General features: G+C 41.4%; 1 protein-coding gene across 2 annotated transcripts in view; it reads left to right on the forward strand.

Annotated features, from left to right (window-relative positions):
• The first annotated feature begins 20,115 nt into the window (after positions 1-20,115).
• Positions 20,116-26,687, forward strand: part of akap1b (A kinase (PRKA) anchor protein 1b) — a 56,816-nt gene continuing 50,244 nt past the window's right edge. For both annotated transcript variants that reach the window (XM_061826778.1, XM_061826779.1), the window contains exon 1: positions 20,116-20,271. The gene's annotated coding sequence lies outside the window, so the exon portion shown is untranslated. The remainder of the gene's footprint in view (positions 20,272-26,687) is intronic.

The raw sequence follows: 26,687 nt of genomic DNA on the forward strand, positions 1-26,687 counted from the left end.
TAACGGTTAGGCTTTCAGAGTAGGGTTTTAAAACACAGTTTGCGTTCCAAAGTAGGGTTTTAAAACATGATTAGGGTTTCAAGGCAGGTTTAAAAACTCAGTTTGGGTTTCAAAGTAAGGTTTTAAAACAAGATGAAGGTTTCAAAGTTGAGTTTTAAAACACAGGGTTAGGGATTTCAAACGGGGTTAGGGTTTCAAAGGAAGGTTGAAAACAGAGTTAGGGTTTCAAGGTAGAGTTTACAACAGAGTTGGGGTTTCAAAGTAGGGTTTTAAAACAGAATTAAGGTTTCAAAGCAAGGTTTGAAAACTCAGTTAAGATTTCAAGGCAAGGTTTGTAAACAGGGTTAGGGTTTCAAAGTAGGGTTTTAAAACACAGAGTTAGGGTTTCAAAGTAGGGTTTGAAAACACAGGGTTTCAATGTAAGGTTTTTCAACAGAGTTGAGGTTTCAAAGTATGGATATAAATGGTTAGAGTTTCAAAGGAGAGTTGAAAACAGGGTTAGGGTTTTAAAGCTGGGCTTTAAACAGTGTTAAGGATTCAAAGTAGGGATTTTAAAGATAGTTAGGGTGGAAAAGTAGGGTTTAAAACAGGGTTAAGGTTTCAAAGTAAAGTTTTTAAGTAGTCTTAGGTTTTCAAATAACGGTTAGGCTTTCAGAGTAGGGTTTTAAAACACAGTTTGGGTTCCAAAGTAGGGTTTTAAAACATGATTAGGGTTTCAAGGCAGGTTTAAAAACTCAGTTTGAATTTCAAAGTAAGGTTTTAAAACAAGATGAAAGTTTCAAAGTTGAGTTTTAAAACACAGGGTTAGGGTTTTCAAAAGGGGTTAGGGTTTCAAAGGAAGGTTGAAAACAGAGTTAGGGTTTCAAGGCAGAGTTTACAACAGAGTTGGGGTTTCAAAGTAGGGTTTTAAAACAGAATTAAAGTTTCAAAGCAAGGTTTAAAAGCTCAGTTAAGATTTCAAGGCAAGGTTTGTAAACAGGGTTAGGGTTTCAAAGTAGGGTTTTAAAACACAGGGTTAGGGTTTCAAAGTAGGGCTTTAAACAGAGTTAAGGATTCAAAGTAGGGATTTTAAAGATAGTTAGGGTTGAAAAGTAGGGTTTAAAACAGGGTTAAGGTTTCAAAGTAAAGTTTTAAAGCAGGCTTCGAGTTTATGCTAAAAGCAGGCTTATGGTTTCAACGAAGTTTTAGGCTTTCAAAGTAGGGTTTGAAAACACAGTTAGGGTTTCAATGTAAAGTTTTACGACAGAGTTAATGTTTCAAATTACAGCTTTAAACCAGGGTTAGGGTTTCAAAGTAGGGTTTTAAAACAGAATTAAGGTTTCAAAGCAAGGTTTATAAACTTGGGTAAGGTTCCAAAGCAAGGTTTTAAACTGGTTTAAGGTTTCAAAGTAGGGTTTTAAAACACAGGATTAGGGTTTCAAAGTAGGGTTTGAAAACACAGGGTTTCAATGTAAGGTTTTACAACAGAGTTAAGGTTTCAAAGGATGGATTTAAAATGGTTCGTGTTTCAAAGGAGGGTTGAAAACAGGGTTAAGGTTTCAAAGTAGGGTTTTAAAACATGGGGTTAGGATTTGAAAATACAGGGTTTAAATGTAAGGTTTTACAACAGAGTTAAGGTTTCAAAGTATGCATTTAAAACATGTTGAGGATTTTAAAGTAGCTTTAAAAACAGGGTTTATGTTTCAAAGTAGGGTTTTAAAACACATGGTTCGGGTTTCAAAGTATGGATTTAAAATGCGGTTAGGGTTTCAAATGAGGATTTTAAAACACAGGGTAAGGGGTTTCAAAGTAGGGTTTTATCACACAGCATTTATTAGTTGGGTTTTAAAACATGGTTAGGGTTTCAAAGTAGGGTTTGGAAAAAGAGTTCAGTTTTCAAAGTATGGATAAATCAGGATTAGGGTTTGAAATTATGGGTTTAAAGCAGGCTTGGGGTTTTAAAGAGGGTGAGATTACTGTTGTTACCAATCTGTTAGTGAGAGAGTGCAGATAAGGGGGTCAGAAAGCCGTGATGCACTGAATCCGCAATAGAAATAGAATGGGATTATTATAGCTGGTTCTTTCTTCGTTGTTGTTGGTTGTACACCACCAAAAGATAGAGCACTCAAATCCTGCTGCTATTTGATTTAGTAATTTTTACTCATCTGGAACCCCCGAAGGAACACCAATGCATCAATGTATGTTGGATCAGCTTTACCACGCCACTCTGTACTTCTCTTTTGGCATAAGAGCACAGTCACATTTCTAGGCAATTTGTCAAACAGCCTACCATCTCCACACCACCACTAGATGTCTCCTCAAGAAATAGGCTTTAAGTGATCAGTTACGACTATTATGTCATGGCAACAGCTACTGGAACAGTTACCGAATAATGTTCCACTACCTGTAATATAGATACATGTGAAATATCTTGCTGCCCCCTTTGGGAGAATATGGGTTCCTTTTTATCTGATGTGGAGGTGGGAAACACCGAACCTCAATTGCGACGAGTAGAATTTGGATTTGTGTTATTCATTACCTCTACAATATGCTGTTCTTGGATTGTTGCAGGTATTTTTTGTAGAGCATAACTGCAGTTGTCGTATTTTGTATGTGTACAGGTGATCCCCATAGGTACCACCGAAACAGAAAAATCAGAATAACAGAACACACCCAACAGCTGATTTTAACCACTCTGGGGTCATTCTGGTTGAAATATCCCCTCTACTTAGTTCACTGTCTTATAAATTCTTCACTGACTTTTGGGTCTTCCTAGATTCTAAACCCTGTTATCAGACTTTTGCTCACCTCCCGTTTTCAACCGAAATGACCTTTTTACAACGTGTCAAATGGATCCAAGTTGAACTTTCTGGTATTTTTACAGCTTTGGGAGTTGTCAACAACATCTAAAAGGGACTTTCCCTCTTGGGTGAATGCTAATGCTTCATTGTCACACTTCTCACTAGCATCCAGTCTCCCGGCTCCACTAATTTGGCCCCTGCTGACAGACCGGAAGAGCCTCACCACTTTGTGCTCGTGTTTTTCAGTTTTTTTTAAATAAACATTTTCCTCATATAGTCAGCTAAATTAGAACCCAGCGGTTTGAGGGTGCTAAGTACAATGATTCTTTAGACCAGGGGAACCTTATCAACTAAGAGAGCCATAAATGCCAAATATTTTAAAATGTAATTTCAAAAGAGCTAAACAGTATTTTAAAAACTAAATATAGGTGTATTTGTGCATTTATGCAAGACAAATAATTTTAGAGTACAATAAGTCTCTGAATTCTTTTAAATAACATTACGCTGTTGCTCACCAATGATGACAAAAGTACTTCTTACCATTAATGTGACTTCTGGTGGTGCATGGTTTTGCTGATGGCTTTATAGTCTGTTTCATACATCGTTAGATTAAGTATCATGCAGGTATTGAGACTGCCATCCATTAATCATGAACGTAATTAAATTTAATTTGCCATCATGATGGTACAATGGTGAACAGTTTTTGCTGACAAAGGGATATCATTTATTGTTTGATTTTCTTGTCTTTATGTGAAGTTGTCATAACGTTTATTGGCAACATCAAATACGAATGCGGTGGCACGGTGTCTCAGCTGGAAAGCATTGGCCTCACAGTTCTGAGGTCCCGGGTTCGATCCCGGACCCGCCTGTGTGGAGTTTGCATGTTATCCCCGTGTCTGCGTGGGTTTCCTCCGGGCACTCCAGTTTCCTCCCACATCCCAAAAAACATGCAACATTAAATTCTAAATTCACCCTATGTGTGATTGTGAGTGCAACTGCTGTCTGTCTCCATGTGCCCCACGAGTGGTTAGCAACCAGTTCAGGGTGTACCCCGCCTCCTGCACGTTGACAGTTGGAATAGACTCCAGCACGCCCCGTGACCCTTGTGAGGATAAGCAGGAAATAAAATGGATGGATGGATGGATGGAAATACGAATGCTTTGCATACACCCCGTCTATGAATTTAGACACACAGCAAAACCCTCTCTCTCTCCACAAAGGCTGTCCATTCTTGTTGAAAACTTCGGTACTCCTCATCTTTTTTTGTTTTGTTTTGTCAAAAGGCATTTCCATAATTAGATGTTCCGACCCAATCTACGTCTGACCCTTCTGTGGACTGTCGAGTGCCACAGCAAAATACAAGTCCACTAGGACAAACTGTCTCTGCGGCAGTATGTCATTATGAGCACCCTGCGAGCCATATGCAACCATCAAAAGAGTCAGGTATGCCTCGGAATACATGGGTTCCTGGCCCCTGCTTTACGATATGTTCGTGTGACTATGTGTATGCATCTAAGTGCAAGATTACGATATGAAACATCACAATTTGATGAACAAACTGGGCATCATTATCACTGTATATTTTTTTTCAGGAACAACATATAAAGTTAGCCTAGCTCACGAACATTACTTCCTACGTATAGTTTACAACGAGCACCAAACATCAATCATCGACTCAACCTTGAACTACTAGTGAGGGCCATTGTGGTTTGAATCACCTCCATCTATGTATCCTTTGAAACGCCATATCCTTTAGATTTTTAACACAGGTAGTATGTGATTTGTGTACCTTATGTGCTTTTATTGTGATTGCTTTCATTTGACCTTAACTTTAACATAGATTAGGGAGTATGTAAATTGTGTATCTTTTGTGCTGACTTTGTTTATTTAATTGCTTCTTTTTGATTATCTGCAGCACATTGGGCAGCACATTATTATGCTACCTGTCAGCCGGTCCCAAGGCCGGATAAATGCAGAGGGTTGTGTCTACACCCGGAAATGTTAATCTACAAGGCGTAGGTAGAAATTCAGATAATGTAGGTCGAAGACAGAAAACAGGAGGAAAATGGCTATGTGTGACGAAGAAGAAGAGGAATGCACAAACTCTACAGCTGTGTGTAGGGATTTTGAATGTTGGGACTACGACAGGAAAAGCTCAGGAGTTAGTTGACATGATGATTAGGAGAAAGGTTGATATATTGTGCATCCAAGAGAGCAAGTGGAAAGGAAGTAAGGCTAGAAGTTTAGTGCAGAGTTTAAATTATTTTATCATGGAGTAGATGGGAAGAGAAATGGACTAGGGATTATTTTAAAAGAAGAGCTGGCTAAGAATGTCTTGGAGGTGAAAAGAGTATCAGATCGAGTGATGAGGCTTAAATTTGAAATTGAGGGTATTGTGTATAATGTGATTAGTGGCTATGCCCCACATGTAGGATGTGACCTCGAGTTGAAAGAGTGAGAAGAGATTAACTTTGAGGGGGAGATGGTGGTGGACTTTGGAAAAAGGATTGAATTGGCAGTGGTGAACACTTATTTCCAGAAGAGAGTGGGAAAATAGAGTGACTGACTAGAGCGGAGGTAGGAGCACGGAGGTGGATTATATTTTGTGCAGACGGTATAATCTGAAGGTTACCAGCTGTAAAATTGTGGTGGGGGAGAGTGTATCTTGACCTCTACATGGTTGCAAATTAACTTGTGGATTGTGCCTTGCACGTCAACCATGCCAGACAAAAACTTTTTTTTTTTTAAATGTTTTTGGTTTTTTTTAAGAATGGCAAACATGCCATCCCTCCTGTTGAGACACCCTGGCTCAATCTAGCAGCCCGTTTGTATGGATTTTTGGTAGGATAACTTTGTTGTTTGGTCATGCAAAGATGTTATCTTGTAATGTTGCCCCATTTTTCTTAATGCTGCAATAATTGCTCTTACGCAGTGCGCTAATGCACACGCTACATTGTCCAGTTTCGAAGAAACCTATGCAAGTGGTTTCGGTTTGTCTCCATCTTGCTGCACTAAAACTGAGGTCATAAAATGGCCTCTACACTCTTTGTCAGGTTAATCCAATTGTGACATTTGTTAACCTTCAAACAATGAGGAGAGAAGGACACCAAACTTTGTTGCTCAAAGCTTTGAGGAGAACGAAGAAGAACTGCAATTTACAATTCCCAACTACGCTCTCAAGCAGTCTTCTCCGAACCCTGTCATTTTATTAGGTTTTAGGTGGTCCCGATCAACGGTTTCAATCTAAAAGGGAGGGGGAGAGCAAAATGTTCGTGTGACTATGTGTATGCATCTAAGTGCAAGATTACGATATTTATGGTGTAAACAGGTTGTTAAACAATCAATTATTAGCAACAGGTATTCAGCAACAATGGTTGTTCAACCGTCCTCAGCAATCCGGTTACCTGAGCCGTCTGGATCAGTCTTCTGCAGCTTCCTCTCCTCAAGGAAGTTTTGTTACATCATTATTGGGAAAGGAAGCCAACCTAATAAAGGTTCTTGCAAATTCAAGCATGTCTGATTTGCAAAGCGAAGCATTCTTATTTGCGGAGGCAAGCATTCTTTATTGCAGAGTCATGTTAAACATTCTATCTATGAGCAAATGTATGATGAACCTAAGAATAATTCCTACATTTCCCCTGTTTATCCTATATTTGTGGATAAAAGACATCATCAAGAAGAACGTCCCTGATGCTGTATTCCTCCGAATCATAAATTTGTTAGCAAACTAAAAGAAAGAGGTTATGGCCAATTCTCATAATAGGTATGAGGGCGGCAAACACTTTTCATACACATTAAGTATTCACTTTCCGGAGGAGGAAAGTTGGGATACTCGAAGCTGCCATCAGCATTTGTGTCATCTATGTCAACAACAGGATTTTGTCTGACAAGTAACAGGTAAACATCATCCAATTTAGAAGTCATAGGAGTGATAGCAAATGAGACAAGCCAGTTGAACAATGCGTGAATGCAGGGAAGACAATAACACCCGCACAATGTCAAAATGGCCAGAAATATGGCCACTGAAACCAGGACAGCAAACACCAATGATTTATATTTACCAAACATTTTATCCCACCACTCAGACCAACAGGAGGTGTCAACCCCGGAGTATTCATTCATCTTGAGGTTGAGGGTGGACAGGCCATCAATGGCTCTCGACAGCGAACCGTCCTCAGCTGTATTGTTTGAAATAAATGTACAACACAGGTCGCCAAACAGCACAAACACCACCCTTTTCAACCAGGAGCATATCGACTGCAATGCGGTTCTGAAAAGCTATGTGTGATGTTGCACTCAATTGTTCCTTAATGGCAATAAAGCCAGATTCAGTATAATTGCCCAGCTTTTGAACATTGTAGTGAATGTAGTTGATCCTATCTACATTTTTATTAGGCGTAAGCCACACAAAGATGGACTCCCACCCTGCAGCAATTTGGTCAACCATCTTGTACACATTTGGTACCCCACGAGGAACTCTAATGCCATCAATGTAAGTCAGGTCTACATCATTCCAGAGGGCTCGAGCTCTCCTACTTTTTAGAGGGGGGAAAGGCATGGGGAAACTTGATACCACCAAACCTATGTCCTTTTCTGTGGATGTAAATAGAAAAACAGAATGAGTGACACAAGTGCACAAATGCCAGTAGAGTTTAGTCTTATATTGAGTTACCACCACCACACGTCGCTACGTGGAGGAAGACGACGCGTCTGAGCCATAGTGGATTTACAGCGTAAAGGGCTGAACGTCTCTACTTTGTTTCCATTTCCCGTGACACGGATGGAGAAAAAGTCATCTTTAGCCATCTCTGTAGAGAAAATAGGTTTGTCTTTGGTTGCTTTGGTCAATGGATAAACATTATTCCAAACAGCACAGGCAGACATTAACACCCCTTCCGTCATCACTTCCGTGAAACACTTGAAGGAAATGTGTGCTGGAATAACCCTCAATAAGGGTCTTGGCCCGAAACATGATACACAGCAGTAATTGGCAGCTCTAGCAGCTGCCTCTATTAACAAAGGCCAATTATTACCAATCTAAGAGACACCAATGACTGCCAAAAATTTGTCGTCCGTTGTTTCTTTTCTTTTTAATTTATTTCTGATAGTAGAAGTGTGGTTCTTGGGAACACTTCCCTTTTTCAACAACTGAACAGCGGGCACAACAGCAGCTTCTTCAGGCTCGGTCAGAACAGATGACACATAAACATGGATGTGAAGGTACGGATTAGGGTCAGGCCTGTAGGCATAGGGCCACAACAGCAAAGTGCAAGGATTCCCATCACATTCCCACTTAGTAGCATTGATAACCAATCTAATCCCCCAATCTCGCGACACCTCGGCCACCAAACAACTCCAGTGGTATTCCTTAGCCATTAAATACCACACATAAGTATTGTAACTTTGGGCATTAAACCTGTGACATGTCCCTGTGTTATGTCTTAACAGTATGATTTCAGTCCATGGCAAAAAGAGCATTGTGGTGTCGTTCCTAGGAAGGCATATTACAGTTCTGACTAGGGACCTTTCTTTATTAGTAACACAAGAAGAGAAGTTGTTAGCAGTTTGCAACTGGAATGAAATCTTCTTTGGGTCATTATTAAATGGTGAAAGAGGCTCCCCTTCTGGGGGGAAGTAAAAATAAAAACATTTAACTCGAACATGAGCCTTTTTAAAAAAAAATCATTGTTGAACATTTCAGAATAGTTGAGCTGTGTGACATTATTAAATAGATCATTGTCTTGTACTTATGTTGTATTCAGGCACTTAAGGCGACTATAGGCGTGCACTCTCCAGATGATAACAGCATACATGCCCACAAAAGTGCCTGTCAGTATCGCAAGGTAACATGCCAACACTTGTTAAACCCACAAAGGAAATCTTCCATTTGTTCAAGACTTATGAGCTGAGAAACCCCTAAATGGATTGCGTGTCCTTTGAATACTCACGAGTATTCGGACGTTTTTAGATACTATAAAGCTCCACACGTCCTATCCCGGACTTGGAATCACCTTCTCCCTTGGATGACTCAACAGAGATGACCTTCTTACAATGTGTCAAATGTATCCAAGTTTTCCTTTCAGCAATTTTGACAGCAGTGGGGGTGGTCAGGGGTACTTGATATGGACCTTCCCACTTCGGAGAATGCCAGTGCTTTCTTTTCATGCTTCAGACCACAACCCAGTCTCTAGGGACAGCCAGCGTTTCCTGTTGAGAAAAAGAAGAATCGCTTTCTGATATTTTGAGTTCTTCTCATTTATCTAGTGTTTTCAGCATATAATCAGTAAGATTTGCTTCATCATCTAATTCCCATTGTGTAGTAAATAACGGTAGTTTTTATGGCCTCCCAAACATTGTTTCAAAAGGAGAGAGACCGATTGTATTTGGAACGTTGATATGTAACTTAACCAATTCAATGCATTGGGTCCATGGTCTTTTTGTTTCATCCATACATTTCCTTAGTCTGTTCTTTACTGTACCATTCATTAGTTGTACCAACCCTGCCGATTGGGGATGATATGCACAGTGGTGTTTCAAATCAATATGAAACATTTGTCCTATCTTACTGATAATATCATTCACAAAATGTGTTCCATTGTCACTGTAAATTGTTTCCGGAATGCCATAACGTGGTATTATGTCCTTACACAAAGCTTTAGCCACTGATAATGCTTCCCGCTTCCCTGTTGGAAAGATTTCGACCCATTTTGAAAAACCACCAATGATGACTAAGCAATACTTTTCCCTTCACTTTTATTTAATTCAATGAAATCCATATGTATCATTTGAAAGGGATATATAGGCTGAGAGAACTGGCCCCGCCTTGGGCGCAAATTCCCTCGTGGATTATGTCGAGCACAGATTATACAAACCTTGCAAATTGTGTTTGAAAATAGAGTGAAACCCTAGGCAGTGTAATGTCTTTTAATTGCATTTACCATGCCCCCTGTTGAGACATGAGTCATCCCATGATTCAATATTGCTGTCCATCTGAACAAATGTTTTGGTAACACAGGCATACCATCTGTGCTGACATAAAGGTCATTTTCCAATGTAGCACCTTTGCCCATCCACATGTTTTGTTCAGTATGAGGGCTTTGCTGTTGCATGTCTTTCAGAATGCCATCCGACAGGATACTATCCTGTGGCATGCTTTCAGAAAGTCCCACAAGTGATCTGGCAGCCACTTCCTTAGCTGTCTTATCTGCAAAAGCATTTCCTCTGCTTATGTAATCAGTCCCATTAGTGTGTGCTGCAAATAGCAATCTGGCTGGGTATTGGACAGCATTCAACAAATCTGTTAATAATTCGGCATGTGTAACAGGCTTGCGAGTAGACCATCCCCCCATTTTTCCAATACTGGGCAAAAATGTGACATGTAGAAAAAGCGTATTGACTATCCATAAAAATAGTGACAGCCTTCTCAGCGGTGAGTGTACACATCACTATTAACGCTACTACTGCAGACGCTTGCGCTGAAAAACGGGAAGTTAGTGGTTCAACTTTTAGTACAGCGTCTTGTGTGACCACGGCATCGCCTGTCTGAGTCTGTCCTAAATTCTTTTGAGAGGAGCAAAAAGTCCTTTCTGTAGTGGCTGATCTTTCAAATCCGGTCTACATTTGGTTGTCCTCTCTACTAATTCCTGGCAATCATGCTGATCCCCATCGGAAGGCAATGACATAAATGTGGCTGGGTTCACCACCGTGCACCTCTCCAGGGTCAGGTGGTGTTGCAACACCAAGATGGACATGCAAGACAAATGCCTGGCAGGTGACAAAAAGGTCATGTTAGTTTACAACAACAGTGATGCAACAGCATGCGCAACTTTCAAAGTCAGAGGGTGGAAAACTACAATTGAGGAGCTACTCTCCACCGCAGTAGAAGCTGCAACAACCGCCTTGACACAATGAGGAAGTGCACACGTTATACTATCTAATTTGGAAGAAAAGTAAGCATCAGGTCTCATCTTCTCACCAAATTTCTTAGCAAGTAGAGATGTCATCTTTGCAAGCGACCATCTGGACAAAAGGCTTAGAATAATCAGGTAGCGTCAGAGCTGCACTGGGTACCAAAACTTGTTTAATCTCATGAAAGGCTTTTTCAGCCTCCAGTGTCCACTGCAAAGGTGAAGACATTTTCAAGTCAGTTTTCTACATAATTAGTGAAAGGGGACCGACAATCTCGGCATAATTTGGAACCCAAGCTCTACAATAATTTGTGAGACCTAAAAAGGACATAATCTGTCGCTTGGTTAGAGGTTTTGGAGCTTGCAAAATTGCTGTCTTCCCGTCGTCTAAAATGGCTCTACCCCCTTGCTTAAATTAGGTTCTAAGAATTTCACATGTTCCTTACACAACTGCATTTTGGCTCTGCTGACCTTGTGGCCTTCTTCAGCTAAATGGTGGAGCAATGCAATACTGTCTGTTTTGCAAGTTTCCAAGTCAGGTGAGGCTACAAGCACATCGTCCACGTACACTAAAATTTACCTTCCTCCTGGAGGAATGAAGCTGGACATGCTAGCTGTCATGGCTTGTGAATAGATTGTAGGGCTTTCACATTAACCGTGAGGCAGTCTTGTAAAAGTATACTTTTTGTGTCCAAAAGCAAACCAAAATTGACTGTCCTCCGCTATAGGGACAGAGAAAAAGGCATTTCTGATGTCAACCACAGTGAAAATGACAACTTCTGGGTTTAAACTATTCAATAGTGTGTGTGGATCAGGTACACATGGTGCACATTGTATGACTGCAGCATTTAATATTTGCAAATCCTGGACCATCCTCCATCCAACAGAAGGAGGAGCTTTCTTGACAGGATAAATAGGAGTATTACATCAGGAATCATAACATTCCACTATGACTCCAGCTTTTATCAGATCATTAATTACTGGTTTAAAGCTTCCAAGAGCATCTGGCTTTAAAGGGTACTGTCGAATACATGGACTATATTCAGTTTTAGGTCCAATTTGAACTGGTAAGGCTTCCTTTATGAGCCCGACATCTGAGGGTCCTTGCGACCACAATTTAAATTATATACTTGCAAAACATTTATTCTGTTTTGCAAAATTTCACAGCATCTCCTCACTGCAATATTTCCTTCCATTGTTGGAATTAATGCCAATCCCAATTTCACCAAATATCTCTTCCCAACAGGTTAACAAGACAATCGGGTGACAGCAACAATGACAATTTGCAAGACTCACCCTTTGGGTCTCTCACCCAGACTGGATTTGTCACAGGCACTGTAGAAAAGTCTCTTTGGGCCGTCCACACAAACACTTTTGAAATAACTGAGCCAGGAACGTATTCTGTACAAACAGTTCTACATGCCCCTGTATCACAAAGAAACATCATAGTTTTGCCATTTACAACAAGGTTCAATTCTGGTTTAACTTTGCCCTTTACAGAAATTTCCTGGAAATTCAAAATAACATTATCTTCCAACGCAACATGTGTACCATTGTCCTGCGAGGAAGATGGCTGTTCTAGTCATGCGGGACCATCTCCAGGCCCGGTAGTACGGCTCACAAGCTTGGGGAAATTGCGCAATATGGACTTTTTCTCCACAATTCCAACACAGGTTCATAATTAGCAGCAGACCGTCCTCTAGTTACACCTCAACCTCTATTTCTACGAGCCAAATTCCTTCCTGTGCCTCTGTAGTTATAATTATCACCATTGTCTAACAATGGTCTAACAATGAGTCAGCTGCTTCAATAAATGCCTGTTTCTCCATCTCTCCGTCTTGGAAGGACATTTTGTTATTAATGATGACGTGACTAAGTCTTAACAATGCTTCAGTCTGGAAGTCTGTTAAACTCTTCTGTGAGAAAAGTGACTGCTGTCCAGCCAACTGGGATTTAAGTTCATTCACTTTCCTTATTCTCAGCTCGCATTTCTGTGGAAAGTCGGTGTCGTATTTGCCATAAACAGTTCGAAAATGGCGCGCCACATTTCCCTTCTTTGGCATTTGAATAAAACAGTGGCAGATGAGGCAAATGCACTTTGAAAATGAAGGTGTGAAAAAAGTCCAACTCCCATTCCAAGTGAAAGTTTTTTTTTGCTTTCATCTTTGCTCCAGCATCCATACTCATGTTTTAATAAGCTTTCTTTATTTTTAGAAAAAGGTGGGGGTTGAGAGGGGGTAACTCACTGACTAGCTTGTTTTACTGTTCTAAGTTCCATTGTTTGCACATGCGTAGTGAACTAAAGGTCAGGGGAAAACACATGCGCGGTGAACTAGAGGTCAGGAGAAAAAAGTCAAATAATAGGCTGACGCCTCTTTTTTCCTGGCACCCTGTCATGATCGACCGAAACTTCCCTGCGATCGATGCATTCAGCACCCCTACTCTCTGGCCTTTGTGAGACTTGCCATCCACAGCTGTGTTGTTGGGAATGAATGTACAACATTGTTCTCCGAATAAAGCACAGACTCTTCCTCTCTCACCCAACAACATGTCAACGGATATCCTGTTTTGGAATACCACAAGTGATAGCCCATAGCTGTTCATGCACAGCTTCAAACCCGCTCTGTGTCCAATTGCTCAATTTATGTACATTGTAATGGATGAAGTTGATTTTGTCTACATTCTTGTTGATTGTACACCACCAGCACAGGAAGGATTTGAATTTGGCTGCCACTTGTTCAGCCAATTTATAGCTACTTGGAACACCAGAGGAAACACCAATGGCGTCGATGTATGTTGGATTGTTTTGTCGTTGCCATTCAGCTGCTCTCTTTTGTCTAACCATGTGTTTGGGTAAAATTGCCTGTACAACAGATGTTAACTCATAAACAAAAATGGGATGAATAGAAAACAACAATAATAAGGTTATCAAAGCGCTATAACCTGTTACATTCTTGGGCAATTTGTCAAAAAGCCTGTTTTCTCCGCACCACCATCAGATATCACTACGTGATAATCGCTGAAATAAATTGTCAATCACAGAAATGGTTTTCATTTCATTTCATTGCTGATCAATTTCCTAATTTGTTTCTGGTTCCTCTCAAATGGATGTTTGTGAAATTACTTGGTGGTCATTATATGAATTTAATTCCTGTCTGCTGCTGTGCATCCAGCATACCACACTGTGATGCAGTATGTGACGATGCTCTCCACGGTGGTTCTGCAGAAAGCCAATAGTAGCTTGTTCTTCTAGTTGTTCTTCCTGAGCACTCTCAGGAAGTGGAGTCACTGCTGGGCCTTTTTCACCACGACTGTGGTATTTACAGTCCAGTTGAGTTTGTCTGTGATGCAGACACTCAGAAATCTGAAGGAGTGGACCCTCTCCACACACTTCCCATTGATGAGCAGTGGAACTGGGTCCATGTCGCACTTCCGGAAGTCCAAGATCATTCCCTTTGTCTTTGAGGTGTTTCGTGTGAGGTTGTTTGCAGAACACCACTTTGACAATTTTCTAATCTTGTCTCTGTAGGCAGACACTTCTCCTTTTGAGAGGAGCCCGATCACGGTGGTATCATCAGCAAACCTAGAAATGGAGTTGCTGGGATGGGCTGGTATGCAGTCATACAATGAAGAAAATGAGGATTTGAGCACCCTGCAATATTGCAAGTACTCCCACTTAGAAATAATGGAGAGGTCTGAAATTTTCATCGTAGGTGCATGTCCACTGTGAGAGGGATAATCTATTTAAAAAATCCAGAAATCACAATGTATGATTTTTTTAATGATTTATTTATGTGATACAGCTGCAAATAATTTTTTGAACACGTGTCTATCAGCTAGAATTCTTACCCTCAAAGACCTGTTAGTCTGCCTTTAAAAGTCCACCTCCACTCCATGTATTATCCAGAATCAGATGAACCTGTCTGAGGTTATTAGCTGCATAAAGACACCTGTCCACCCCATACAATCAGTAAGACTCAAACTTGTAACATGGCCAAGGCCAAAGAGCTGTCCAAAGACACCAGAGACAAAATTGTACAACTCCACACGGCTGGAAAGGTCTACGGAGAAATTCCCAAGCAGCTTGGGGAAAAAAGATCCACTGTTGGAGCAATCATTAGAAAATGGAAGAAGCTAAACATGATGGTCACTCTCAATCGTAGTGGAGCCCCATGCAAGCTATCAACTTGTGGGGTCTCAATGATCCTTAGAAAGGTGAGGAATCAGCCTAGGACTACACGACAGGAATTGGTCAATGACATGAAAAGAGCTGTGACCACCGTTTGCAAGGTGACTGTTGGTAATACACTATGACATCATGGTTTAAAATCATGCATGGCACGGAAGGTTCCCCTGCTTAAACCACCACCTGTCAAAGCCCATCTTAAATTGGCCAATGACCACTTCAATTATATAGAGGAGTCATGGGAGAAAGTTTTGTGGTCAGATGAGTCCAAAATAAAACTTTTTGGTCATAATTCCACTAACCATGTTTGGAGGAAGATGAATGATGAGTTCCATCCCAAGAACACCTTCCCTACTGTGAAGCATGGGGGTGGTAGCGTCATGCTTTGGGGGTGTTTTTCTCCACATGGGACAGGATGACTGTAGTGTATTAAGGAGAGGATGACTGTGACCATGTATTGTGAAATTTTGGGGAACAACCTCTTTCCCTCATTCCACGCATTGAAGATGGGTCGTGGCTGGGTCTTTCATCATGACAATGACCCGAAGCACACAGCCAGGAAAACCAAGTAGTGGCTCCTAAGAACCATATCAAGGTTCTGGCGTGGCCTAGCCAGTCTCCAGATGTAAACCTAATAGAACATCTTTGGAGGGAGCTGAAACTCCGTGTTTCTCAGCAACAGTCCAGAAACCTGTCTGATCTACAGAAGATCTGTGTGGATGAGTGGGCCAAAATCCCCCCGGCAGTGTATGCAAACCTGGTGAATAACTACAGGAAACCTTTGACCTCTGGAATTGTAAACAATGGCTACTGTACCAAATATTGATATTGGTTTTCTATCGTGTTCAAGTACTTTTTTGCTGCTGTATCACACAAATAAAAATCATGCATTGTGATTTCTGGATTTTTCTTTTTAGATTATCTCTCTCACAGTGGACATGCACCTACGATGAAAATTTCAGACCCCTCCATGATTTCTAAGTGAGAGAACTTCCAATATAGCAGGGTGCTCAAATTCTCATTTTATTCACTGTATATTCCGTTTTACTTTGGCAAATCTTCACTCCTCTCCTTTCCAGTACGTGGCTCCATCTTTCTGATTGTTCCTCCGCCTTCTCCTTGCTTTTACTGCAGATCACAATATCATCTGCGAACATTATAGTTCAAGGGAATTCCAGTCTAACCTCATTGTCGGCCTATTCATTACGACAGCAAACAGGAAGGAGCTCGGGAGTCCCACAGGCCAGAAATGATACCACTATCATGTAATATCATGATAGGACTCCTTGTTCAGCTTGACAACATCCTTCACTGTTGCTGTCCACCAATGTGTTCACGGGTTGCCGCCACGACAGGCACCGACCACCTTACGGCCACAGCTCTGGTCGGCCGCCTTAGCAATGGAGGCGCGGAACATCATCCACTCAGATTCAACGTCCCCCGCCTCCCCTAGGACGTGAGCAAAGTTCTTTCGGAGTTGGGAGTTGAAATTCCTTCTGACGGGGGAATCTGCCAGCTGTTCCCAGCAGACCCGCACAATACGTTTGGGCCTGCCACGTCGTACTGGCATCTTCCTCCACGATCGGAGCCAACTCACCACTAGGTGGTGATCACTTGACAGCTCCGCCCCTCTCTTCACCTGAGTGTCTAAGACATGCGGTCACAAGTCCGATGACACGACCACAAAGCCGATCATCGAACTGCGCCCTAGGGTGTCCTGGTGCCAAGTAGACATGTGAACACCCTTATTGAACATTGTGTTTGTCATGGACAATTCGTGATGAGCACAGAAGTCCAGAAAAGAACACCACTCAAGACTGATTGGGGGGGGGCGTTCTTCCCAATCACACCCTTCCAGGTCTCACTGTCATTGCCCACGTGGGCACTGAAGTACCCCAGCAGAATGATGGAGTTGCCAGAGGGGGCGCTCTCCAGCACTCACTCTAAGGACTCCAAAAAGGGTGGGTACTTTGTACTGCTGTTTGGTGCATAAACACAAACAACAATCAGGACCCGTCCCCCCACTTGAAAGCAGAGGGAGGCTACCCACTTATCCACCAGGGTAAACCCCAACGTGCAGGACACGAGCCGGGGGGCAATAAGTATACCCACACCTGCTCGGCGTCTCTTCCCATGGGCAACTCCAGAGTGGAAGAAAGTCCAACCCCTCTCAAGAGGAGTGGTGCCAGAGCCCAAGTGATACGTAGAAGCGAGTCTGACAAGATCTAGTCGGAACTTCTCGACCTCACGCACCAACTCGGGCTCCTTCCCTGCCAAAGAGGTGACCTTCCATGTCCCTAGAGCTAGTTTCTGTAGCCGGGGATCGGATCACCAAGGTCCCCACCTTTGGCCACCGGCCAGCTCACATTGCACCCGACCCCTGGGCCCTGTCACGGGAAGGGGGACCCATGTTACTCTTTTGGGCTGTGCCCAGCCGAGCCCCATGGGTGCAGGCCCGGCCACCAGGCACTCGCCTTCAAGCCCCACCTCCAGGCCTGGCTTGGAGGAGGGCCCCAGTGACCCGCGTCCGGGCAAGGGAAACCAAAATCCAATTTTTTAGTCATCACAGGGGTTTTGGAGTTGTACTTTGTCTGGTCCCTCACCTAGGACCTGTTTGCCATGGGTGACGCTACCAGGGACATGAAGACCCAGACAACTTAGCTCCTAGGGTCATCGAGACACACAAACCCCTCCACCACAATAAGGTGACGGCTCGAGGAGGGGTCATCAACTTTATTCCTCTATAATTTCCACAGCTTTGCAAGTCCCCTTTGTTCTTAAAAATGGGAACTACCACACTTTTCCTCCATTCTTCAGGGATGTTCTCACCCGCTAGTATTCTATTGAATAAGTTGGTCAAAAACTTCACAGCCACCTCCCCAAGTTGCTTCCATACCTTCACAGGTATGGCATCATGACCAAATTACTTTCCATTTTTCATCCTCTTGAGTGCCTTTCTAACTTCCCCCTAATTAATCATTACCACTTCCTGGTCCTTCAAACTTGCCTCTTCTACTCTACCTTCTCCCTCATTTTCTTCATTCATCGACTTACCAAAGTATTCTTTCCCTCTATTTAGCACACTACTGGCACCAGTCAACACATTTCCATCGATATCTTGAATCACTCTTAACTGATACACATCCTTCCCATTTCTATCCATCTGTCTGCCCAACCTGAAGAGATGCATTCTCCTTATTTCTTGTCCCACCGAGTGTATGTCATCACATGCCTCTTGTTTAGGCTTCGCCACCTCTACCTTTCCCAAACGTTGCATTTCAATGTATTTCTTTTGCCTCTCCTCGGTCATCTCAGTGTCCCACTTCTTCTTTGCTCATCTTTTTCGTTGTATGACACCTTTTTTTTTTTTTTTTACCAGTAGACACCCCAAGTACTCTCCTGCCTGTGTGTCTGATCACCTTGGCTGGAGTAGTCCAGTCATCGGGGACCTCTTCCTGTCCATCGGGAGCCTGTCTCACTTCTTTCAGAAAGGCTGCACAACATTCTTCCTTTCTCAGCTTCCACCACATGGTTCTCTGCTCTACCTTTGCCTTCTTAATCTTCTTACCCACCACCAAAGTCATCCTACACACCACCATCCTATGCTGTCGAGCTACACTCTCCCCTACCAGTACCTTAGAGTCAGTAACCTCCTTCAGATAACATCATCTGCACAAAATTGTAGGTCACTCTATGTTCCTGCCTCTTCTAGAAAAAAGTGTTCACTACTGCCATTTCTATCCTTTTTGCAAAGTCCACCACCATCTGTCCCTCAAAGTTCCTTTACTGGATGTCGTACTTACCCATCAAATCTTGGATGCTCAGAACTACTTTATCTAGTTCCTTCCACAATTTGTCTTTCAACTCCAGGTCACATCCTACCTGAGGGGCTGTATAATACCCTCAATTTCAAATTTCAGCCTCATCACTCGATCTGATCCTCTTTTTCACCTCAAAGATATTCTTAGCCAGCTCTTCCTTGAAAATAATGCCAACTCCATTTCTCTTCCCATCTACCCCATGGTAAAATAATTTAAACCCTGCTTCTAAACTTCTAGCCTTACTACCTTTCCACCTTCTCTCTTGGGTGCACAATATATCAACCTTTCTCCTAATCATCATGTTAACCAACTCCTGAGCTTTTCCTGTTATAGCCCCAACATTCAAAGTCCCTCCACTCAGTTCTAGGCTCTGTGCATTCCTCTTCTTCTTCTACCAAAGGATCCGCTTTCGTCCTCTTCTTTGTCTTTGAGAGCTGGAGCCTACCCCAGCTGTCAACAGGCAGGAGGCAGGGTTCACTCTGAACTGGTTGCCAGCCAATCACAGGGCACATAGAGATGAACATCCGCACTCACAATCACACCCTGGGGCAATTTAGAGTGTCCAATTTTTGTTGCATGTTTTTGGGATGTGGGAGGAAACCGGAGTGCCTGGAGAAAACCCACCCAGGTATGGGGAGAACATGCAAACTCCACAAACGGAGGGCTAGAATTGAACCCGAGTCCTCAGAAATGTGTGACCAACGCTTCCAGCTGCGCTACCATGCCGCCGTTGTTTTGTAGATTTTAATATACTGTATTTTTTTCATCCTCAGTATTTTGACATGAATTTTGACATGAATTTTGACTTTAACGGTGAAATCCGACTTACGCGGAAATTCGCGTTATGTCGCCAGCGAAGGAACTGATCTCGTTCGTTTGAAAGCACTTTTTTTGTCCAAATGCATGTACTTCACCGTACTGTACAAAATTATTGTTTTGCACTTTTCTTACAGCCTCAACACCAAATAAACTTCAGTAACTTTGTACTATACTGTACTTTTATATTTCGTGGTTGTGGGAGGAAGCCCCAGAGTAAACCCATGCTGAGGAAATACAAACTCCACACAGGCAAGGCCTTATTTCAACCTAAGGTGTCGGAACTCTGAGGCAGAAGTCCAACCAATCGTTCGTCATGCCGCCAACTCCCAAAACATGAACTTTTACTTGGAAAAAAAACACACAACATTTTTTTACTCTCAGAAAAGAGCGACTTAAAAATCCGAAGTTGAAAGAGCCAATCAATATGTTGGAAATGTCATGTCCGGTATCGCGGTTTGTAAAAGTATAATTGGACTCCACTGTAAACTGGCGATGTAAGCATAGTTTGCGCCTTGCCAATACTGAAACCTCAATTACCGCGATACGACAACGCACCACAAGTGACTCGTAAAAATGGGCATCGCGAGATTTGGGAAGCTGTTCAGTTTGTGATTTTTTTTTTTTTTTTTTTTAAGACAAATACTCCTTGGACAACACGTGGGGGTGAGATTGACTTTGTACTTGGACACTTTTTCAAAAACCAACCTTACTGCCGTGTTGTCATCATCGTGGCGATAATTAAAGGACCGTAACTTTCTGTAAGTAAAATCGACAACTCGCATTTAGTGTAACTCAGCTTGTTAGCTTATAGTTTAAATGCATGTTCACTCCTCATGGTGTCAATATAGCTCTGACGTTGCTATGCTACACACTATTTTATTTAATGTATTTATAAACTTAGTGTTCCTATTCTGCATTCCTACATTTCCTTCAAAGCCAGTGACGATGGTGAGCCCCTGTCGTTGAGCGACTAGCTCCATGCTTCGACCCATTTAAAAACTTACAAAATAAAATTAACCACTATCCCGCTTGTGCTTTGCATAACTTGGCCAAAGTCAGCCTCTCTTTTCAGTTCACACGACAATAACAGCACTTTATATCACGAGCAACGATCAGAACATTGCCAACGCCAGTTATACAAACTGCTTTAATTTAGGGCAGGCCGGATAGCAAGCTAACGTCAAGGTCTGAGGCCCGCTCGGTTCAGATGAGCGCTTACATTTACTTAGGTCATCATTGTAGTGTTTTATAGGGTTCGGATTACGTTAATAATTCCCGTTTAATGGGCGAGGAAAACAAACTGTTGTCCTGAGACTGAGGGGCTCTTATAATGTAATGCACGGTTGTTGGTTTAAAATAAAAGTACTTTTATAGATTCATCCTATGGACTGACATTGAGGCTACGTTAGTGTAATTCGACCTCTTTGGTTGTTTGATCTCATTTAATGGAAGAGATAGCATGTTAACCTAATGTGTGGCCAGCACGGCTACCTCTCGAGCTGCATTTCTTTACCAGCAGTGCCGCTTAGGTAACATTTATCAAAGATAGGTTATTTATTTATTAATGTATTATCCGGTCAGCACACATTAACGCAATTTACCTATTTCCAAGTATCGTAATCCACTATGGTCCCAGAAAATAAATCCAATACTATATAAAGTTGTGGACATTACGCGTCTCGCGCAATATTATGATGTTCGGATATATAATGTCCTTTAGTACGTAATCTTTGTAGTCACCGTACGGCTTAATTGAAAAAATAAATCAATTTTGTTTTAAAAGTTAGCTTAAGTAGTGACATATCAGAAGCTTGAATCTCGAGTAGAAATGGACGACTTAATTCATGCGTATCATTTCATGTATCCTTTCAAAGGGATAGACGTCCGAGATGCTACTTCCGTTTCACACTGTCAGCGTTGAAGCTAACGTGTCGGATAGCTAACACTCTTCAGCTATCAGAACTACACTATTTGTCAAATAAAACGCCTTATTGGGTTTATATTGATTGTAATGTATGGTAGTAGATACAGTTACATTAGAGGCTAGTATAAGTTTGTGTATGAAGGTCCAGCAGTGTCATTCTTGCATCATATGGGAATCGTAATGTTAGGCTTATGGGTCTCCTTCATGAGTAAAATTTGACCATTTAAATAGAATAACACATTCGACAATTATAACTATGAACAAGTCTGTAGCAACAATTGTTTTTACCTGTTATACTTATTGTTGAATTGTCAGGTTAAGACCAAAGTGGCAATAGGTCTGGGCAAGATTTAATCAAGAAGCAGTGATATTACATGTAAAGGAGCATTGCTTGAAGCTTGTACAACTGCCAGCCAACCTTGCCTGTAACCTTGTCCAAGGTTAATGTAGTGTGGGCCACCATTTCCAAAGCACAGACGATATTTACGTTCATGTCATACGTTTTCTATTTATCACACTTCTGGTGCCTGATTTAGTTTTTAATATATTGACCAGTGATGCATATTACTATACATATCAGTATTGCCCGAGTACAGTACTGAGTGACATTGTGCATGCACTGTTCTTTTGAATATAGATGTTTGAAGAACTGAATGTTTTGTTTTGTTTTTTAATTCACATAACGTGTGTTTGTACAAAGCACACATAATCTATTTCATAGTTTAATCTTTTGGTAACTTAAAAATAGATATAAAAGTCAGAATCACTTGTATTGAAATTTGATTCACATTTCAAAAGGACATCTAAACATTGTTTACAGACTACTTGTATTCATTTTCATTTGTTGCTTTTACACCAACCAGCCCACTGTTCCACTCAGCAGCCCATTTTGAGTGAATGGTAGTAAAAGGTTCCTGTGGCCCATCTGGTTTGTGTTTCCATCTCACTATTAGTGCAGGGTAACTTCAGCAAACGAGGCTGATGTGGCTCATTATTGACCTAAAAATGATGGTATTTCAGGAACGGTGGCGCAGCTACAGAGCATTGGCCTCACAGAACTTAGGACCAGGGTTCAAATCCCTGTACTTGCATGGGTTTTCTCCGGGCACTCTGGTTTCCTCCCACATCCTAAAAATATGCATTCATTGGAGACTCTAAATTGCCACGAGGTGTGATTGTGAGTGCGACTCTCCATGTGGCCTACGATTGCTGGCAACCAGCTCAGGGTACACCCTGCCTCCTACCCGATGAGAGCTGGGATAGCCTCCAGCACTCCCGTGACCCTTATGAGGATAAACGGCTAAGAAAATGGATGGATAAAACCTAAACCTTTTCCCTTTTTGGCAATTAGAACTGATTCTTATCTGCAATACCATCCTGGCTGCAGACAGTCTTTGAGGTAGGGAGTTTTATTGTTACAGCTACATTTCAATAAATTAGTAGATATTCTATTTTATTGAGATGACTTAGCTCAATAAATTGTGCAACAGAACCTTGCAGATGATTAGAGATGTTATCAGTTGGAAAATACAATAACATGAGTTTAAAGTGTCACCCACAACTGAGCCACAGTTCCACTAGAGATTTGCATGCATAATATCATATCTTTTGTTGTGCAGGTTTCTACATTTTTTTTTCATTCAAAAAGAAAAGTTTTTATAATGTCTTGACAATTAGCCGATTCCATTTTTCTATATGTTCATGCAACTTCTTCAGCTTGAGAGAACATCCACTAAAATGACTTTTGTGGAACTTCTGCTATTCATGTGCTATGACGTAATGTAATTTTTAACTCATTACTTGGCTTTACACATTTATGATTTTTTTGGACGATCACTGTTCAGCAATTAAATGTAAAATGATGTCCCATCACAAGATGGAGCAATGTGCCCATGACTTGTTCATTTATTGTATATACTTGTGTTTTGTGTGACTTATTGTATATATTTGTGTACTTTGCACTGTATCCAACCATCCTTCCATTTTCTGTGCCTCTTTCCCTCACTTGGGTGACGGACTTGAGGGAGCTCATACCAGCGCAACGTCATTTTCTAGCATTTTAGGCAAAAGTTAAAACAATGTCCTGTAGGACAATCAAGGATTGGCCAGTAACACAAGTTTGGGTCAAATCAATATTTTACAACAAAAATAATTGGCACTAACTTACTTTAATTCAATTACTTTACTGAAATTAAATTACTTTTAATAGTGTTAATGACATGCTCACTCTAATTTTGTCACTGTCCAGGGTATACGGACAGGTGCTGTCCAGAGTTTGCGTCTTTTTTTGTTTTTTCCCCTCGCTGCATTGGTTGAATGTGGCATGCTCCTCCTTGTGAACATTCTTCAGATGGCCAATCAAATTTGTTGTTGAAGCTTTTAGATCAGGGGTGCTCAATGCGTCAATCGCGATCAATTGCGAGACAGCCTTGGTCGATCGCAAGACGCCATGCCAAAAAAAAAAAAGTCTGCCAATGTTCCCTCGAAATTGCGCGCGTTTGCAATTTTGCACTGCTGATGCGGTCTCTGCAGATATTCTGCGTTGCGCACAAAAAAAAATCCAACGCAAATTGAAAGTATAACATTCAGCTCTTCGGTTTGTCATTTTGCAATATGATTCAATGATTGAGGGATGACTGGTTGTTACATCGGACGGGGCAATTCACATATATATTGTAAAAAAGAAGAAGCCACTCATTTCTTTTCGGCAGCACAGCCCCCTGCTCTTGAAGACGTAGACTCATAATTACAAATGTTATAGTACTAACGCAGCCCATTAATGTGTTTTGTAATGAGAGTGTCCACCAGCACTGCTTTAGTTAGCAACACAGTCTAGGCAACGTAGAGCAAAGACGAGGTAGACATGCTGCTTATGTTTGATTTCGATATTAATGGAGAAAGTTAAAAAGAGAGATGCTGTTGTTTTATTATGCAATGACTGTCGGAGTTGTGAATAATTGAAGACAAACTGATTATACTGGACGAGACTTTCTCTTTTCCGAGTGAGAAAGGTCTGGTCCAAAGCCAAAGTAAAAAGTGCAGGATGAGATGGTGTGCAATTATAAAATTCCACCTTGGCACAGCCTGATCCAGGATGAACGCACAGACAATACAGTGCACAAAAAGCTAATTCTGCATTTTAAATATAGGAGGCAACATAACATTGACCTTAAAACTGTTTGGGACCCCGCTCCCCCCGTCGTCACATAATGATGAGCAGCATTGTTCGCGGCAGAGGAAGCCTCACCACACAGAAGCACGCTTCTGAGGCTATAACGCATTTGAAATTTTTCAAACCAAGCTTTTCTTGCTGAAAATTCATTCTGGGGGTAAAACCATTCTCGAAAGCTGAGGTTTGGCAGCACTTTGTTTGGCATCTTCATCATCGTCACTGGGCCATTTTTCTGTAATCTATCCACAACGCAATCCCCTTATTTCACAGTCACCGCATGTTTTGCTTCCTTATAAGTGATTGAAACAATATTATGGATTTTATGTACCGGACCAAGGATACATTCATGCCATAATGCCGCGCCATTAAAAACGTAACTTCTGCCGTCTTTGATCACATCCAAAAGTTTAACTTTTTCACTGATTATCGTCATCTTCCTGTTCTTACTGGGTGCTTCGGAGGAAGTTTTGGTATCAGCACAGTGCTTTGGCGGTATTGTGAACATGAGAGGTTATCACACAGACAGTCAACAGCATAGAAAACGGCAGATAGGAAGGACAAGGGAGAGGAGTGAGGGAGAGTTGCTGGGTGGGGCTTCGATGACTGGCTACTCATCAGCTCATGTGATAAATCCACATATGTTCTCATTGGTCGATGTCGCGCTGGGGACCAATCATGCATCTTGTATCAATCCATCTTCCTGCAATATGCAAATATAGCTGTATTTTCCCAAGGTTTTTTTTGTAGGGGTGTGCAAACTACTGAAGCTACTACTGAAAAAGTGAAGCGCAAAGTACCGAGAGAACCCTGTACAGTACATCCACTTACAAAATGAATTTCCCAACGTGAATTTTTTTATAAATTAAAGCACATTTTACATGAAAATAGTGATATGAAAGTACAATAACAAATTGTTGTGGGTCAGCTGGTCGGGGTGTTCGAATACTGATTTTCGTTCGAAAACCAAAACAAAAAAATTTCAAAATTTTTGTACGAAAACAAAGATGTTCGAAAACCGAGGTACCACTGTACTTGGCACTCATTGTCCACTTTTCTTTATTCCGATTATTTTTACTAACAATCGGAATATGAAAGTGAAATAAAGAGTAGAGTACACTCCAACAATGTTCAGTGTGCCATTTTTTGGGGAAATGTTCGCATTACAGGGATAAGTTGAAATGAGCAATTGATGATTTCATGATGATTTTTTTTTTTTTTTCTAAGTGGATAAGTTCAGCGGACTGCATTGAAAAGGTTAATGGGGCGTAAGTCCCCATGGTACAACTGTGATTCGCAGTTCTGTTTTTCAACTGTTTTTTTTTTTTTTTTTGGCACGAAATAAAAATTTTAACACGCAAACTGCCAACTGCTTAATTCGAGCCTTGTACTTGTGTACATGATTCTCTACTAACTCATTTTACATGGTGCCCACAGTGTTCAGACTAAGACACCAGTCAGTTATCCCAGGGACTTCAGAACAATCTAACTTGTTCCTGAAACTAAAATTGTTTCATTAGCACTATGTATTATCATATGGTTTTTTTTTTTTACATTCCTTGAAAACTGATGGTGGTACCAACTATTTTGAATGGTATAGTATTTGGTCCGCTGGATTTTTGCTATTCGTGGCAGGGTTTAGTCTATACAACCCCCCCCCCCCAACCCGGAATAGTTGATGAATACTGTAGTGAGGAATGCACTGCACTGTCTGCTCAAGGGAAGATCTTGGCAAGCTCTGCAGTTTGTACCAGGCACTGTATTGGTTCTAGAAACAAGTGGTGTTTCTTCCTTTTTGGCAGTAAGCTATAACAGTACTCCTACACCAAAGGGCGAATGAGGATTTCTCTTGATATGTCAAGATTTACTTTCCTGTTGACTTTCATTTCATGTTTTTTCCTCTCCTGTACTGCAACTTTTCTGCCCCGTGCTACAGTAAACACTCAGGCATTTGTCATTATTAGTTGTTATGGGAGTAACAGCAACAATAATACCCTGGAGAGTAATTACTTTTTGCATATCAGCGTTGTATACAGTACTATTTTTAAGGACAATCTTTCATATTCTCCGTCCATTGGTAT

Source organism: Syngnathoides biaculeatus, chromosome 8 (genome assembly GCF_019802595.1).
Source record: "Syngnathoides biaculeatus isolate LvHL_M chromosome 8, ASM1980259v1, whole genome shotgun sequence".
NCBI lineage: Eukaryota > Metazoa > Chordata > Actinopteri > Syngnathiformes > Syngnathidae > Syngnathoides > Syngnathoides biaculeatus.